This window comes from Erpetoichthys calabaricus, chromosome 14, assembly GCF_900747795.2.
Source record: "Erpetoichthys calabaricus chromosome 14, fErpCal1.3, whole genome shotgun sequence".
NCBI classification, from domain to species: Eukaryota; Metazoa; Chordata; class Cladistia; order Polypteriformes; family Polypteridae; genus Erpetoichthys; species Erpetoichthys calabaricus.
Window position 1 is genome coordinate 49432211 of NC_041407.2, and position 13703 is coordinate 49445913.

Below are 13703 nucleotides of genomic sequence, written 5' to 3' on the forward strand. Positions count from 1 at the left end.
TGGTACACACGTTCTAGCAGTTAGCTAATGGTGCCATATACACTAACACATCTTTACAAAAAATATTTCTTGGAATTTCATTCATAATAGACATTTTTGAACTGCCAACTGCTCCTCCATTAGTTATTTAATACAAACATATTTATGAATAAAGAACTTACTTTCATGTATATAAATGAAAAAAAAAATCATTAAAATCAGCAAAACATTCAAAAAAGAACAAATATTGAGCACATGCTAAATGAAAGAAGAACCAAACCTTCAATGTAAAGTAGCGTAAGTACTGGAAAAAAAATCATCTCCCCTTGTATTTGAAATACTTTGCATAAAAAGAATGTTCATAAAGCATAAGCTGTCTGGCTACTCACCCCAAACACAATTTTTAAATAAAAAAAAAGTATGATTAATCTGCTTAAAAAATATGACGTGAGGAAGGGCAGCACTGCGACACAGTGGTACACACTTCCTGCTTCATTACTATTATTTACTTATTTTATCCAAGGTGACATTTGCGATACAATCAGTTACATTTCTTCTGTTTTTCCAATTGGAGCAGTGGCAGATGAAGTGACTTGCTCATGGTTACATAGTGTTACCTGCAGAATTTGACCCCAACAACCTCAGGGTTTAAAGCCCAAAGTGCAAAGTGTTAACTACTGCACCACACTGCCCTTCCAAAGCTTTTCTTGCCTACAGAGTTCTGTACCAAATTTCAGTTTTCATGCCACATCCCAAAGATGTGAATATAAAGTGTCACACACATGTGCATTTGCAGGGCTTTGATGGTACCTGCAATTCCACCCCAAACGACAGGTTGCCGCTGTCACTCATATCTCCCTCTCTTGTGTCCTCTGATCCATCGATCGCAGTCAGGAGGACCGCTGATTTCTTTTTCACCAATTCTCTGGAAATCTTGCCTCTTACGCGTTGGGGAATAAACACACCAGAAAATGGCTGTCACAATTGACTCAATCTGAAGAAGATATCACTTACCTAAACGTGCCTGTCACTATTTTTTATTTTTTGTTATTTGTTTTTTGCAAAAAACATCAGTCACTTACCCTCTGGTGCCCTAACCTTTTTCACATCACTCTTTGTATTTATTTATTATAAAGGTTTTGTGGTAATTCAATGTAGCATATATGAATGGGATGGACAGACACCACATCCCAAGCTTATTCACACTTTACCCCAAAAGCTGCCAGGATAGGCACCAATTACTGGAAACCTTAACTAATTAAACAAGTTAAAAAATGATTGCATGGATAAATTAATAAACAAACGAATAGCATGGTAAACAGTGAGCATAGTTTTAGGTGGATAACTCACAATCAAATAATATCCTTCAGCTTTGACTAACCCAAGCAATAGTTCATTACTGAGTATAATTTTAAGACACAACCAACACTGGAGGTTCATTTGAAGAAGGGTAGGAAGTCATTTCTGTAACAGATGTTCTGCCAAAAAGTAAGTGGAACATTAAACCTAACAGCATGGAACAGTTAAAAATGTGTGCAAAACCACTGATACATATAGTATATCTGTGGATATAAACATATAGATAAGAAGAAGAATCCTCCACATGAATCACTATTTTTTCTAATTTATGGTTATCACACTAGTTTTGGTGTAGTTAGTAAACTTGTGAAAATCACAGATGATACTAAAATTGAAGTGACAGCAAATACTGAGGTGGCTGTAAAATAAAAAAAAAAACTGATAAGCTTCATAACTGACAAACACATAGAAAATGCAGTTTAATGCAGAAATGTGAAAAGTGCTACAAGTGGTAAAAGAGAATATCAATGCTAAATGAGAAAAATGCACAATGTGAGACATTGCCTTACAGGAAGCAACCTCTGAAAAAGATTTAGGAGTTTATGTTGACACAACATTCTCATCATCTAAGTCTAAACAATGTGCCAAAGCAATTAAAAAGGCAAATAAAATGTTAGGTTATATTATAAAAGCTGTTGAATTTAAATCAAGAAACATTTTGCTTAGACTATATAATGCACTAATGAGACCAGATTTGAAATATTGTGAGGATCTGGTCACCATGCTACAAGAAAGATATAGCAGCACTTGAAGCTAGGTAGACAAGAACAATTACATACATCACATGAATTAAAGACATGTTTTATTAGGACAGACTCAGAGGATTAAATCTGTTTATTTTGAATAGAGGGGACTGCGTGGGGACTTACTAAAGGCCATCAAAATTCTCATAGACATTGATAAAGTTGATACAGCAGAATTCTTTCAACTAAATCGTGAATCATGTACTTGAGGACACTAGTGGACATTAAGGGCGAAGTGCATTTAGTGCTGAAAGTACTTCTTTATTCAAAAAGTTGTGGAATTCTGGAACAAATTACAGAGTCATGTAGTTGAAGCAGAAGCCTTGACAACCTTTAAGAAGTACATGAGTCCCTGGGACAAAGCAATCAAGCCCGATGGACTGAATGGTCTCCTGTCATTTGTCAAATTTCGAATGTTATGTTTAAAAATGGACAACTCACTAGAAACTGCCAGTCACAACTGACTCACATTTGAACAAGACATCACTTCCCTAAACGTGCATGTCACTATTTTATTTATTTATTTATTTTTGTCGAAAAGACCTGTCTAAACACCTGTTAAAAGATTACAGCTCAACAAAGTCTGCTCCCAGTTTTGCAACCATATTCATCCATCATAAGGCATCCTCCACTTCCAAAATATATTGTTTTCTAATGTAAAAAGAATAAAAGTAATATGAAATTAAACACAATAACCTATTTGTTTTCTGTTAAATGCAATTAAAACTTAACACTTTTGCAATCTACTAACATTAACTATATAATCTTTGCCAATATATTTAGCAGTCTAGAAACATTTTAAAGTGTAATACAGTATGCAAGTGCCAATGATCCATTTTAGGTTTCCAAGTTACATTTAATATAAATATTTTCAGCTTTTAATTTACATATAAAGTACAGAATATTAAAAAAATAACAAATTCTGGCTGATAATGTCATTAAAAAAGCAATCCCTGTAATTATATGCCTTGCAGTCTTGATTAAAAATACTGTATAGCATCAGTTCATTTTTCCAGCTTGCTTTATGTGAAGACTCTGGATTATATATAAATGAGCATTTGTACGTGATTGGGTTAGTAAAATGTCTGTGCTGAAGTATGTAATGAATATGGACAGGCTACTTTAAATTAAGATTATTAAAACAATATATTAATCCATCCATCCATCCATTTTCTAACCCGCTGAATCCGAACACAGGGTCACGGGGGTCTGCTGGAGCCAATCCCAGCCAACACAGGGCACAAGGCAGGAAACAATCCCGGGCAGGGTGCCAACCCACCGCAAATATATTAATCTGAATATCCTATCATTTTTCAAAGCACTAATTCTTTGAAATAAAGCCAAACACATGGCAATGCCTCTCAGGGAAGCTGAGGTATCACAGGTCACAGTGCTTGCTCATTCTCTCTTCTGGAACAAAAGGTTAATGGCCAACAACTTTAGTTGTTACTTTCCAGCAGCTGTTTCATAATATTTTAAATAAGCAAAGCCCAAATGTCTTTATGATACAAAGGAAGGATTTACATATTCTTAAAATGTATATTGTAGGAGTTTTGACAATACTCCAATTTTATCTTATATTTTATGTTGATGATAAAAGTTCAACACACAATGTCAAAAGAGATAAGAGACACAGGTGGAGAGAGAAAAATACAATGTCAGTGTGGCAAGGAAAATGCCAATAGGGATGTTTTAGAACAGTGGTACTGAAAATGTGGTCCATGGAACAATGGTGGCCAGAGCCAGTCAATCTATTAGGCAACACTGGCGGCCGCCTAGTGCACCATCATCTGAGGGATGCCATTTATGAAAGTTAAAGAGCGTGTGCCCCAGACACCGAGGGGTATCAAAGAGATTGTCAAACTCAGTTAATACTGAGTGCGTGCTGTTATCCGCTGGGTTCTGTTTATGAAAATAAAAGTGCACACGCTCCGTACATCAAGGGTCACACAATACACAAAGGGCCTCTTGCTCTGGACACCAAGAGGGACCAACAGGTATTCAAAGTCTAAATCCATTGCAGACAACAAAGGACAACGTTCATCCACTCCACCTTGGGCTTCAAATGGGCTTCAACCAACATTGACAAGGAATGAACCCTCATAGAATCAATTTTAAAGAGGATTCAGAAAATATTGAGTCCCCCTTACTTTCTGCACATTTTATTGTATAGAATCATTATCAGAATCAGCTTTATTGGCCAAGTATATGTACACATACAAGGAATTGGACTCCGGTTTTACCTAGTATTGTCCCTTATGCTGTGAGATTGACTTAAGTGTTCATGAGAGTGATGGCCTGAGGAAAGAAACTGTTCACATGTCTGGTAGTTTTGGTGTACAGTGCTCTGTAGTGCCTACCAGAGGGAAGAAGTTGAAAAAGGTTGTAACCAGGGTGTGATGGGTCTGCAATGATGTTTTCTGCCCGTTTCCTGACTCGAGATCTGTATAAGTCTTGAATGGAGGGCAGATCAACACCAATGATTTTTTCTGCAATCCTGACTGTTCGTTGAAGTCTGTTCCTGTCCTGTTTTGTGGCTGAGCCAAACCAGACTGTGATAGATGAACAGAGAACAGACTGGATTACTGCAGAGTAAAATTGGATGAGCAGCTCCTGAGGCAGGTTGAACTTCCTGAGCTGGCGCAGGAAGTACAACCTCTGCTGGGCCTTTTTAACAATTGTGTTTATGTTTAGTTCCCACTTTAGGTCCTGGGATATTGTGGATCCCAGAAACCTAAAGTTTTCCACAGCAGACACAATGCTGTTGAGTAGTGTGAGAGGGGGCAGCACTGGGGGGCTCCTCCTGAAGTCCACTGTCATCTCCACAGATTTAAGCTTGTTCAGCTCCAGGTTGTTTTGAACGCACCAGAGGGCCAGCTGTTCGACCTCTCGTCTGTATACAGACTCGTCACTGTCCTTGATGAGGCCAATGACTGTCATATCATCTGCAAACTTCAGGATTTTAACAGATGGGTCTCTTGAGGTGCAGTCATTTGTGTAGAGTGGGAAGAGCAGAGGAGAGAGGACACATCCCTGGGGGGCGCCAGTGCTGACTGTTTGTGTGCTGGATGTGATTTTTCCCAGTCTCACTTGCTGCTTCCTATCTGTCAGGAAGTTTGTGATCCACTGGGAGATGGGAGCTGGTACAGTGAGCCAAGTGAGTTTGGTGTGGAGGACTTCTGGAATGATAGTATTGAACGCCGAGCTGAAGTCCACAAACAGGATCCTAGCATATGTCCCTGGAGAGTCAAGATGTTGCAGGATATAGTGCAGTCCCATGTTGATTGCATCATCCACTGACCTGTTTCCTCGGTAAGCAAACTGTAGGGGGTCAAGCAGGGGGCCTGTAATGTCCTTCAGGTAGATCAACACCAGTCTTTCAAAGGATTTCATGACCCCAGACGTCAGGGCGACAGGCCTGTAGTCATTTAACCCTGCGATGGAGGTTTTCTTTGGAACCGGGATAATTGTGGAATGCTTAAGGCAGGAGGGAACTTCACATAGCTCCAGGGATCTGTTGAAGATCTGTGTAAATATGGGGGCCAGCTGATCAGCACAGACTTTAAGACAGGAGGGTGACACACCATCTGGACCTGGTGCCTTCCTGATCTTCTGTCTCCTGAAGAGCTGACTCACGTCCCCTTCACAGATCCTGAGTGCAGGTATGGTGTCAGTGGGGAGGGGCAGGGGCTTGGTAGTGGGTGCTGGGAGTGTATTTTGATTGGCGTGGGTGAGAGGTGTGAAAGAGGGATTATCAAACCTGCAGTAGAACAAATTCAGCTTGTTGGCCAGTTGATGGTTCTCTTCAGTATGAGGGGATGGTTTCCTGTAGTTGGTGATGTCTTTCAAACCTCTCCACACTGATGCAGGGTCGTTGGCTGTAAACCTATTTTCCAGCTTTTCAGTGTAGCACCTCTTTGCTACTCTGATCTCCTTTGTCAATGTGTTTCTGGCTCAATTATACAGGATTCTGTCCCCACTTCTGTAGGCCTTCTCCTTAGCCTGACGAAGCTGCCTGAGTTTTGTAGTAAACCAGGGTTTGTTGTTGTTGTATGTGCGAAAAGTTTTCATGGGCACACACATATCCTCACAAAAACTGACGTAGGATGTCACAGTGTCAGTAAGCTCATCCAGGTCTGTTGCTGCAGACTCAAAAACACTCCAATCAGTACAGTCAAAGCAGGCTTGTAGTTCCAGCTTTGCCTCGTTGGTCCATCTCTTCACCGTTTTCACCACAGGCTTTGCAGATCTTAAGTTCTGCCTGTAAGTCGGGAGAAGATGAACCAAACAGTGGTCAGAGAGTCCCAGGGCAGCACGAGGGACAGAGCGATAAGCATCCTTTAATGTAGTGTAGCAGTGGTCCAGTGTGTTTTTGTCCCTGGTAGGACACTTAATATGCTGACTGAATTTTGGCAGTTCTTGCCTGAGGTTTGCTCTGTTAAAATCACCAAGAACAATGAGCAGGGAGTCCGGGTGTTTTTGCTCCATGTTAGTTATCTGGTCAGCCAGGTGTTGTAATGCTTCACTAACACAGGCCTGAGGTGGGATGTAAACACCAACCAGAATAAACGAGGAAAACTCCCACGGTGAATAGAACGGTTTACAGTCAATGAAAAAAGACTCTAAGTGAGGCCTGCATGTTTTGATTAGTACTGTGACATCTGTACACCAACCTTCGTTTATGTAGAAACAGATTCCGCCTCCTTTCGTTTTCCCCGAGAGCTCCATGATGCGGTCCGCACGGAGAAGTTGGAAGCTCGGCAGGTATAATGCGCTATCGGGGATGTGCTCACCAAGCCAGGTTTCAGTGAAGCACAGGACGGGAGATCTGGAAAAGTCCGTGTTTATTCTGTTTAACAGTAGCAGTTCGTCCATCTTGTTGGCCAAAGAGCGGACGTTCGCCAGGTGTATTGAAGGGAGCGCAGTTCGAAATCCCCGGTGGCGCAGTTTAACAAGCGCTCCGGCTCGCTTCCCTCGTCGGCGTCTCCTGCTAATTCCGTAAAGGGCGGCTGTTCCTCCGACTAAAAGTTCTGTAATGTACTCTGTTTGAGTGAAAGACAGTGAAAAAATTTCACCAGCAAACTGACCGATGTGTAAGAGTTCCTCTCTGCTGTATGTGATCAGAGGGGGACAGCTTATCACTGAACAAACAAACAAAAACAGAGAAAGCACCAAGGAATGCAGCACCGAGGCTGCCATCTGCATACAACTTTATTTGTTCCCAGAGTAGAACCAGTCAATCCATTAAGCGATGCAAGCATCATCAAAACAGCATCATTTATGAAAGTTAAGGGGTACGTGCTCGACACTAAGGGGAACAGTATGATGTCAAAAATCCACTGACACTGAGTGGGCATTGTTTCCTGCTGGGCACCATTTAGGAAAGTAGAAGTGTGCACAGTCTATACAGCAAGGGCCAAATGCTCCTTAAAGTCTGTGGTATATACACAAAGGGGCGGATCCTGTTTTAAATCCACCTTAACGTCAACCTAATGGGTCAACCCCTGACAATAGTAATCCCTTAATTATACCTTCAAGGCTTAATAATACAGGAGATTATTGACTAAAATCTGGGATTTTGAAATATAACCTCAGCAAGGTTTAAATGTTAATGGAGACTTTCCCTTGTTGAGCACCTGATAGGCAACATTTTCAAATAGGGACAGTGTATGTCACACAAACCTGAGAGAAGATCCCAGGTAGGAGTTGGGGACCTGTGGGTTAAAAAACAAAAAGGAGCTAGCCTGGTATCTCACAGAGCAGCAGCACGAGAATCAACTTGCAGAAAGAAATGGAGGAGCAGTTCAACCTAGTTCTGCTCATGTTGGTGCTTTTGTAGTCTTTCTTAGAGCATTTTCTAATGGCATAACAGTGGGAGTAGTAAAGGAACTTAAGGAGGTGCTTCCCAATAAACAGCCCTGATTAGGCCTACTAACTTACTATTTGAGTCTGTGTGTCAACACTTCTTCTTTTCACCTTGGATAGCTAAAGTATTTTTCACATACATACATACAAGTAGAAAAAAGAATGTGATAATTATAACCTGGAATTTATGGGAATATGTGGCTGTTGGCCATAGGTGGTCCTTCATATCCTCGACTCTGGCAAAGTAATCTTTGGTCCAAAATACTTGGAGAAACACTGCTCTAGAAGAGTGACAGGCAGGAGCAACAATACAGAAAAGAGAGACAGTAGGGGGCTGGGTGAAAACATGCATTATGGGATTGTAAAAGACAGGCAACCTAGCAGAAATCAAGGTTACCTGATGATCTGCTTAGAGTGACATATTGTAGAGAGATCACTGGGGGTGGAAAGTGAGCGGTTAACATCCTGGTAGACAGGAAGCAGTAGATGGTGGCAAGTTGGGAGAAATGTGAACCATATTATCTCTTTAGATCTGAAGTTTCCAACTTGCAAGAGTTCGACACTTTAGATGTGGCACATGGTACTGGACAGGAAGAAGTGAGACCATGTTGTCCATTTAAGACACGCAGTTGAGAAGCTACCTGAGAGACATGACCCTATTAATGTTACATAATGTTACATAATGCTCAGGGATGTAGAGAGAGAGAATTCATGAGGGATTCCTTACATGGGGCCTAATGTATTATGCCATGTGTAGAATTCACACTAAAGCATGGCTTATGCACAAAACTGGAAATGTGCGTATGCACAAAAAAAATCCACATGCATAAAACTGTGCAAATGCCAAATTCCACACATTTCCCCTTTATAAATTGCAATGAATTTGAAATTTAATACATGTGCACGCACCAACAGCCCCACCCTGACTCCTCCCAGAATTTGGAAAATTTGAACATTAATATATATAGCCCCTTCCATTCAGTGCTTTGTTAAAAGGCAACGGCAAAAGCACAGGGAAAAAAAAAGAACTTCAGTGAATGCGAAGTGGAGGCAAGGAAAAATGTAGTATTTGTTGGCTTAAGCAGTGGTATAAACAACAAAAGGAAGCTGATTGAGTGATACAGAATGGCGGAGACACTTGAAAGTTCAAATTCAGAAAGTCGCACAGTGCCCAAAGTAAAAAAGTGGTCAGATATCAAAGCCGACATGAACAGGCGAGTTCAAGCCCACCGTCTGTTTATTTTGTTTCAGACAATATTACAAACACTGAACCTCATACCGAGGATAAAATCCTCGTGGTGATGGTGCTGGCTGCACACACACCTCTGCCTCAGAAACCGCTGGGTGACCCTATGGCTGTGTGCTGATGGACTCTGTTCTGGAGTCGAAAAATGCAATAGAGGATGTTGTAAGAGATGTGGCCAATGACCTAAGGAATACAAGGGCTTAACTATGTGACATTGACCACAAATTAAATGAACTGGTTAAAAAATAAATGCTGGATCTGATTACCTGTTTTTACAATCTGCTAATTACATTCAAATGAAGTTGTAATGCTGTCTGATTTGGCTGCTCTTTTGGTGGGTCAGGGTCAGGTTCATCATACCACATCTCTTCAGGTACGGGCAAGCCACGACTTTGTGCCACATTATGCAGTACGTTACATTCTTGCACAATGAGACACACTTTCTGTGGACTATACAGCAGCACAATAATAGAGTGGAATGCTTTCTATTTACATAAGAAAATTAATTTTCTGAAGGCGCCTTTATTGTGTAGCGTTGGCACAGAACGCCACAATGGATAGATTCTCTGCTCTTTACATAGATCTTTGAGGTGACTTGCTATCTTAAAAGGACTGCATGCCTTTTTCCAGATTTGGAAAAAAAGCATGTGCAACAGTGCAGAGTTGCCGTATTTATTGGCACTCTTACTATAGACGATATAATGCCAGCTCATTCTTTTGGTGATTCATTCCTGGCTGATGTAATTTGTCCAGCGCCATTGCAATAGCAATGTGCCTGCATTTGACCACTCTGATTACATTTAGAAAACCGGATGTTGCCACGAATTGTTCTTTGATGTTTCCCAGTTCAACCAGAGTATAAGGAAATCTTACATATCTGGATGTCAAGCAGATAATACCATCCCATACATCTGTGCACCATTATATTGTTACAGAATGATTACAATCAAGTGAATTAAGTTTGCAAAAGATATACAATTAATTTGAAAAAGAAAGGAAGCGATACAGAAACAGTGGCACTGCTTTGACGCTGAGTGCCGCCAGTTTGCAAAACCGAGCAGAAACATACATTTTGAAGTGTGTGTGGAAACAGGCATACACAACATTCACATGGCACTTCACGCAACAGAAGTGATTCAGAGGTTTTGCTAGAAGTGACTCCAGTAGGGATAACTGACTCTGGGGAGAGTCCGCTGTAAATGTGCAAAGCTGCAGTAGTCCATTACTTTGTGTGAGACAGGGCATGAGAAATAAGGTGATTTATTATACTGAGTGAGTAAAAAGGTGGGTGAATGAAACCACCAGTCAGACAGAAGTTGAAGTTTTTGTGGTTAGTTTCAGAATTTAGTTTTGTATTTCTTTATTGTATATTGAGTTCTCTTTTATCTCATCACTCTCTCATTACGTTTAAGAAATGCAACATTTTTGACATGTTTGCCTCCTTGGCATTACTTCAAATGTGGAAAGATGCCAAGAGGGTATCCTTTTTATCCTTTTCCTTGAATAACAAAACAATAAAGCATATCCTGCTCAGCCTACCTCAGAAGCCCAAATAGCACAACTCCAGGTAACACAGATGTGACCCTCATGCAAGACAGCTCTGCTGAACAAACAAGAAAAGGCAGAAATTCTAATACTGAACTTTCCAACTTCATGTGAGATATAAAACCTTTAAAAGATACTCCGTTCCTTTTAAAGTTGGTTCTTCACAAAGTACAAAATCAAGCAATTTTTTCTGAAGTACAGTACTTCCTGGATCTGATTAGATAGCCTAGGACAGCTGTGGAGTATCACTAGATGGGACAAGACTAAATTTTACTGACTGTTCTCCTAACCTCAGGGAATGAACTGACTTTTCTGACTTTTACTCTATCATCACATTATATTTGACAAGCCAAATACAGAAATCACTTAAGAAAGATTCTTCTCCTTTCTCTAAAATCCTTTTGAACGTGAAATAAAGACAGAGAGCAAAAAATAAGCTAAATTTAGATCCAAGTCTGCAAGCAGTTCAGAGCTTTATACACACAATGTTTTATATACAGTATATACAGTGGAACCTCAGTTTGCGAGTAACTTGGTTTACAAGTGTTTTGCAAGACGAGCAAAAATTTTTAATAAATTTTGACTTGATAAACGAGCGAGGTCTTGCAGTACGAGTAGTACGTATACGCTTTGTCTGCTGAGCGTCATGTGATCACAACTGAGCTGATGGCTCTTTTCTCTCTCTCTTGCTGCGGGATTGTGGGTAATCGTCTCCTATTCTCTGTCTGAGTTGGTGTGCCTCACTCATATAGTCAACATCCGTATGAGCGTATACTGTTTACTACAGCATTAGCATTGTGACTGTGTGTGCGCGCGCGCATGTGTGTGTGTGTATGTGTGTGCTCGCTCGCTCGCCCGCTCGCTCGCGTGTGTTTGTATGTGTGTGTGCACGCTCGTGTGTGTGTGTGTGTGTGTGTGTGTGCTCATGCGCGCGTGTGTGCTGTGACGTGCGAGTCCCCGTCTTGCACCCTAAAACACGAAGCTGACTCTCAGTACTTTAGCGACACCAGCTTTATTCAGCTTGAAGCAGCAACAGCGTGGTTATTTATTGTAGTGGGATCTGCCACTATCCTATACACAGACACAGCAGTCAGGCAGGGCCCTGCGCATTTATAATGTTCCTTGTATCACCCATCGATGGCAGGCGCTTATAGCATGTCCGCGATCTTTTCGGATTCGGTTTTACGTCGAACTGCTACAGCGCTGGGAGACTGTGATTGCTTTGGGACGCTTTTCCACGTGTCGGCACGTTGGGTGCAATCCCACAAGAGTTTAGAAACTCACTCACACCAGCCCTGATTCTTTTCAAAGGTAAAGTGCAGGTTAATTTGTTTTATGTATTTGTACTTTATATTTTGTATTAATCACTTTTATATGAATAGTTTTGGGTTGTGGAACAAATCATCTGAGTTTCCATTATTTCTAATGGGGAAATTCTCTTTGATATATGAGTGCTTTGGACTACGAGCACGTTTCCGGAACGAATTATGTTCGCAAACCGAGGTTCCACTGTACTGTATATGTCCCTCCACAGAGTCAGCACCTCAACATGGCAGAGTGGTTAGTGTAATCAATGTCACCCTGAGCGATGCTGTCGGGAGTCATGTACTCTTTGTAGGGCCACCCATGGTGGCAAAGTCAGAGGTGTGGACCTGACAAAGACTGACTCAAAAGTCCACCTTTCAAGGGTCCATCCAAAGTGGTGCAACTGCCACATGAAGTCCCAACAGGAAGTGAACTGGTGTGACTAAGGATTGCGCACCCTCATTACCTCTGATATCAACTGCTCCTTTGTGCAGGCTCTTCATTCCCTCAATTTACTCTATTCTTTTTCTTGTACCAAAGACATATAGCGATGGGCAAAAGACAGAGATAACTACAATTATGTACAGTTATGTTCTTAGTATGGAACCCACATGTATGGTGGCATTGGTGTGATGGCCATTCAGAGACACACCTGGGAGAAGTGCCTCATTCTTCTCCTACCAGCATGACTAGGCAGCCTTCTTCAAGGATAGCACTACCTACACCTGACAGGGAGGGGAAAATAAAAGGCATCCTAAACAAAGTTTGTCCCACTTGTACTCGACTAGGAAAAGTCCCTCATCTTCGCTTCTTGGAATGTCTGCACACTTACGGATTCAACAAATATTGACCAACCACCCCAGAGAACAGCCGTTTTAGACTCAGATCTCAAACGTTACAGAGAGGACATTTGCAGCGGCAATGACACTTGTGTTATTGATTAAGGATCCATCACTGAAACCAGAGCTGGGTATAGATTCTTCTAGAAAAGCCAGCCACAATAAGAGATCCAGATCCACAAAACTGGCTTTGCTGTTAAGAATGAACTCCTACCAAAAGTTCCAGAGTCCCCTGTCGGGGCAAGGCTCTCACAATCATCAGCTCATATGCTCCCACACTGCATTCTACAGAAGAAGAAAACAACTAATTCTAAGTTAACCTAGACACACAAACCAAAGACTTGTCCAGCTCATCCTCCACTCTATATTTAAACCACCTAATAGAAGATAACGCCCCCAAACCATGCCTGAACACTGCATCTCTTGTGACACATTGATAATTCATCTTCACTCTTGGCTTGAACACATTCTGATCCCAGCCACAGGTGGTGAGATCAAAACTACCAATCCTGATGTTGATGAACTGTGCACCTCGCAACTCACAGCACTCTAGTCCTCCTCCAAGAAAGCTCTTCATTTCTCCAAGAAGAATTCATACTACTTTGATAAGGCCACAGGTGAGATACTCCCCTTCCTGGAGACCAAGAACGAAGCATTTCAAGCTTACTTTGCAAGTACATCATCAGTGTCCCTCCTGCCGAAGTGGAAAAAATTAGATCAATTACAAAACACGGACTCTGTGAAATCTCGGATAACTGGTGGATGAATAAGGCGATCTTCTTACTGAAACATAACATAAAAAATGAGAGAGTGCATATATAA

The 13703-nt window shown here is 41.2% G+C and overlaps 1 protein-coding gene across 11 annotated transcripts in view; it reads right to left on the reverse strand.

Annotated features, from left to right (window-relative positions):
* Positions 1–13703, reverse strand: part of adgrb2 (adhesion G protein-coupled receptor B2) — a 1003794-nt gene that overhangs the window by 780201 nt on the left and 209890 nt on the right. The gene's annotated exons all lie outside the window — the stretch shown is intronic.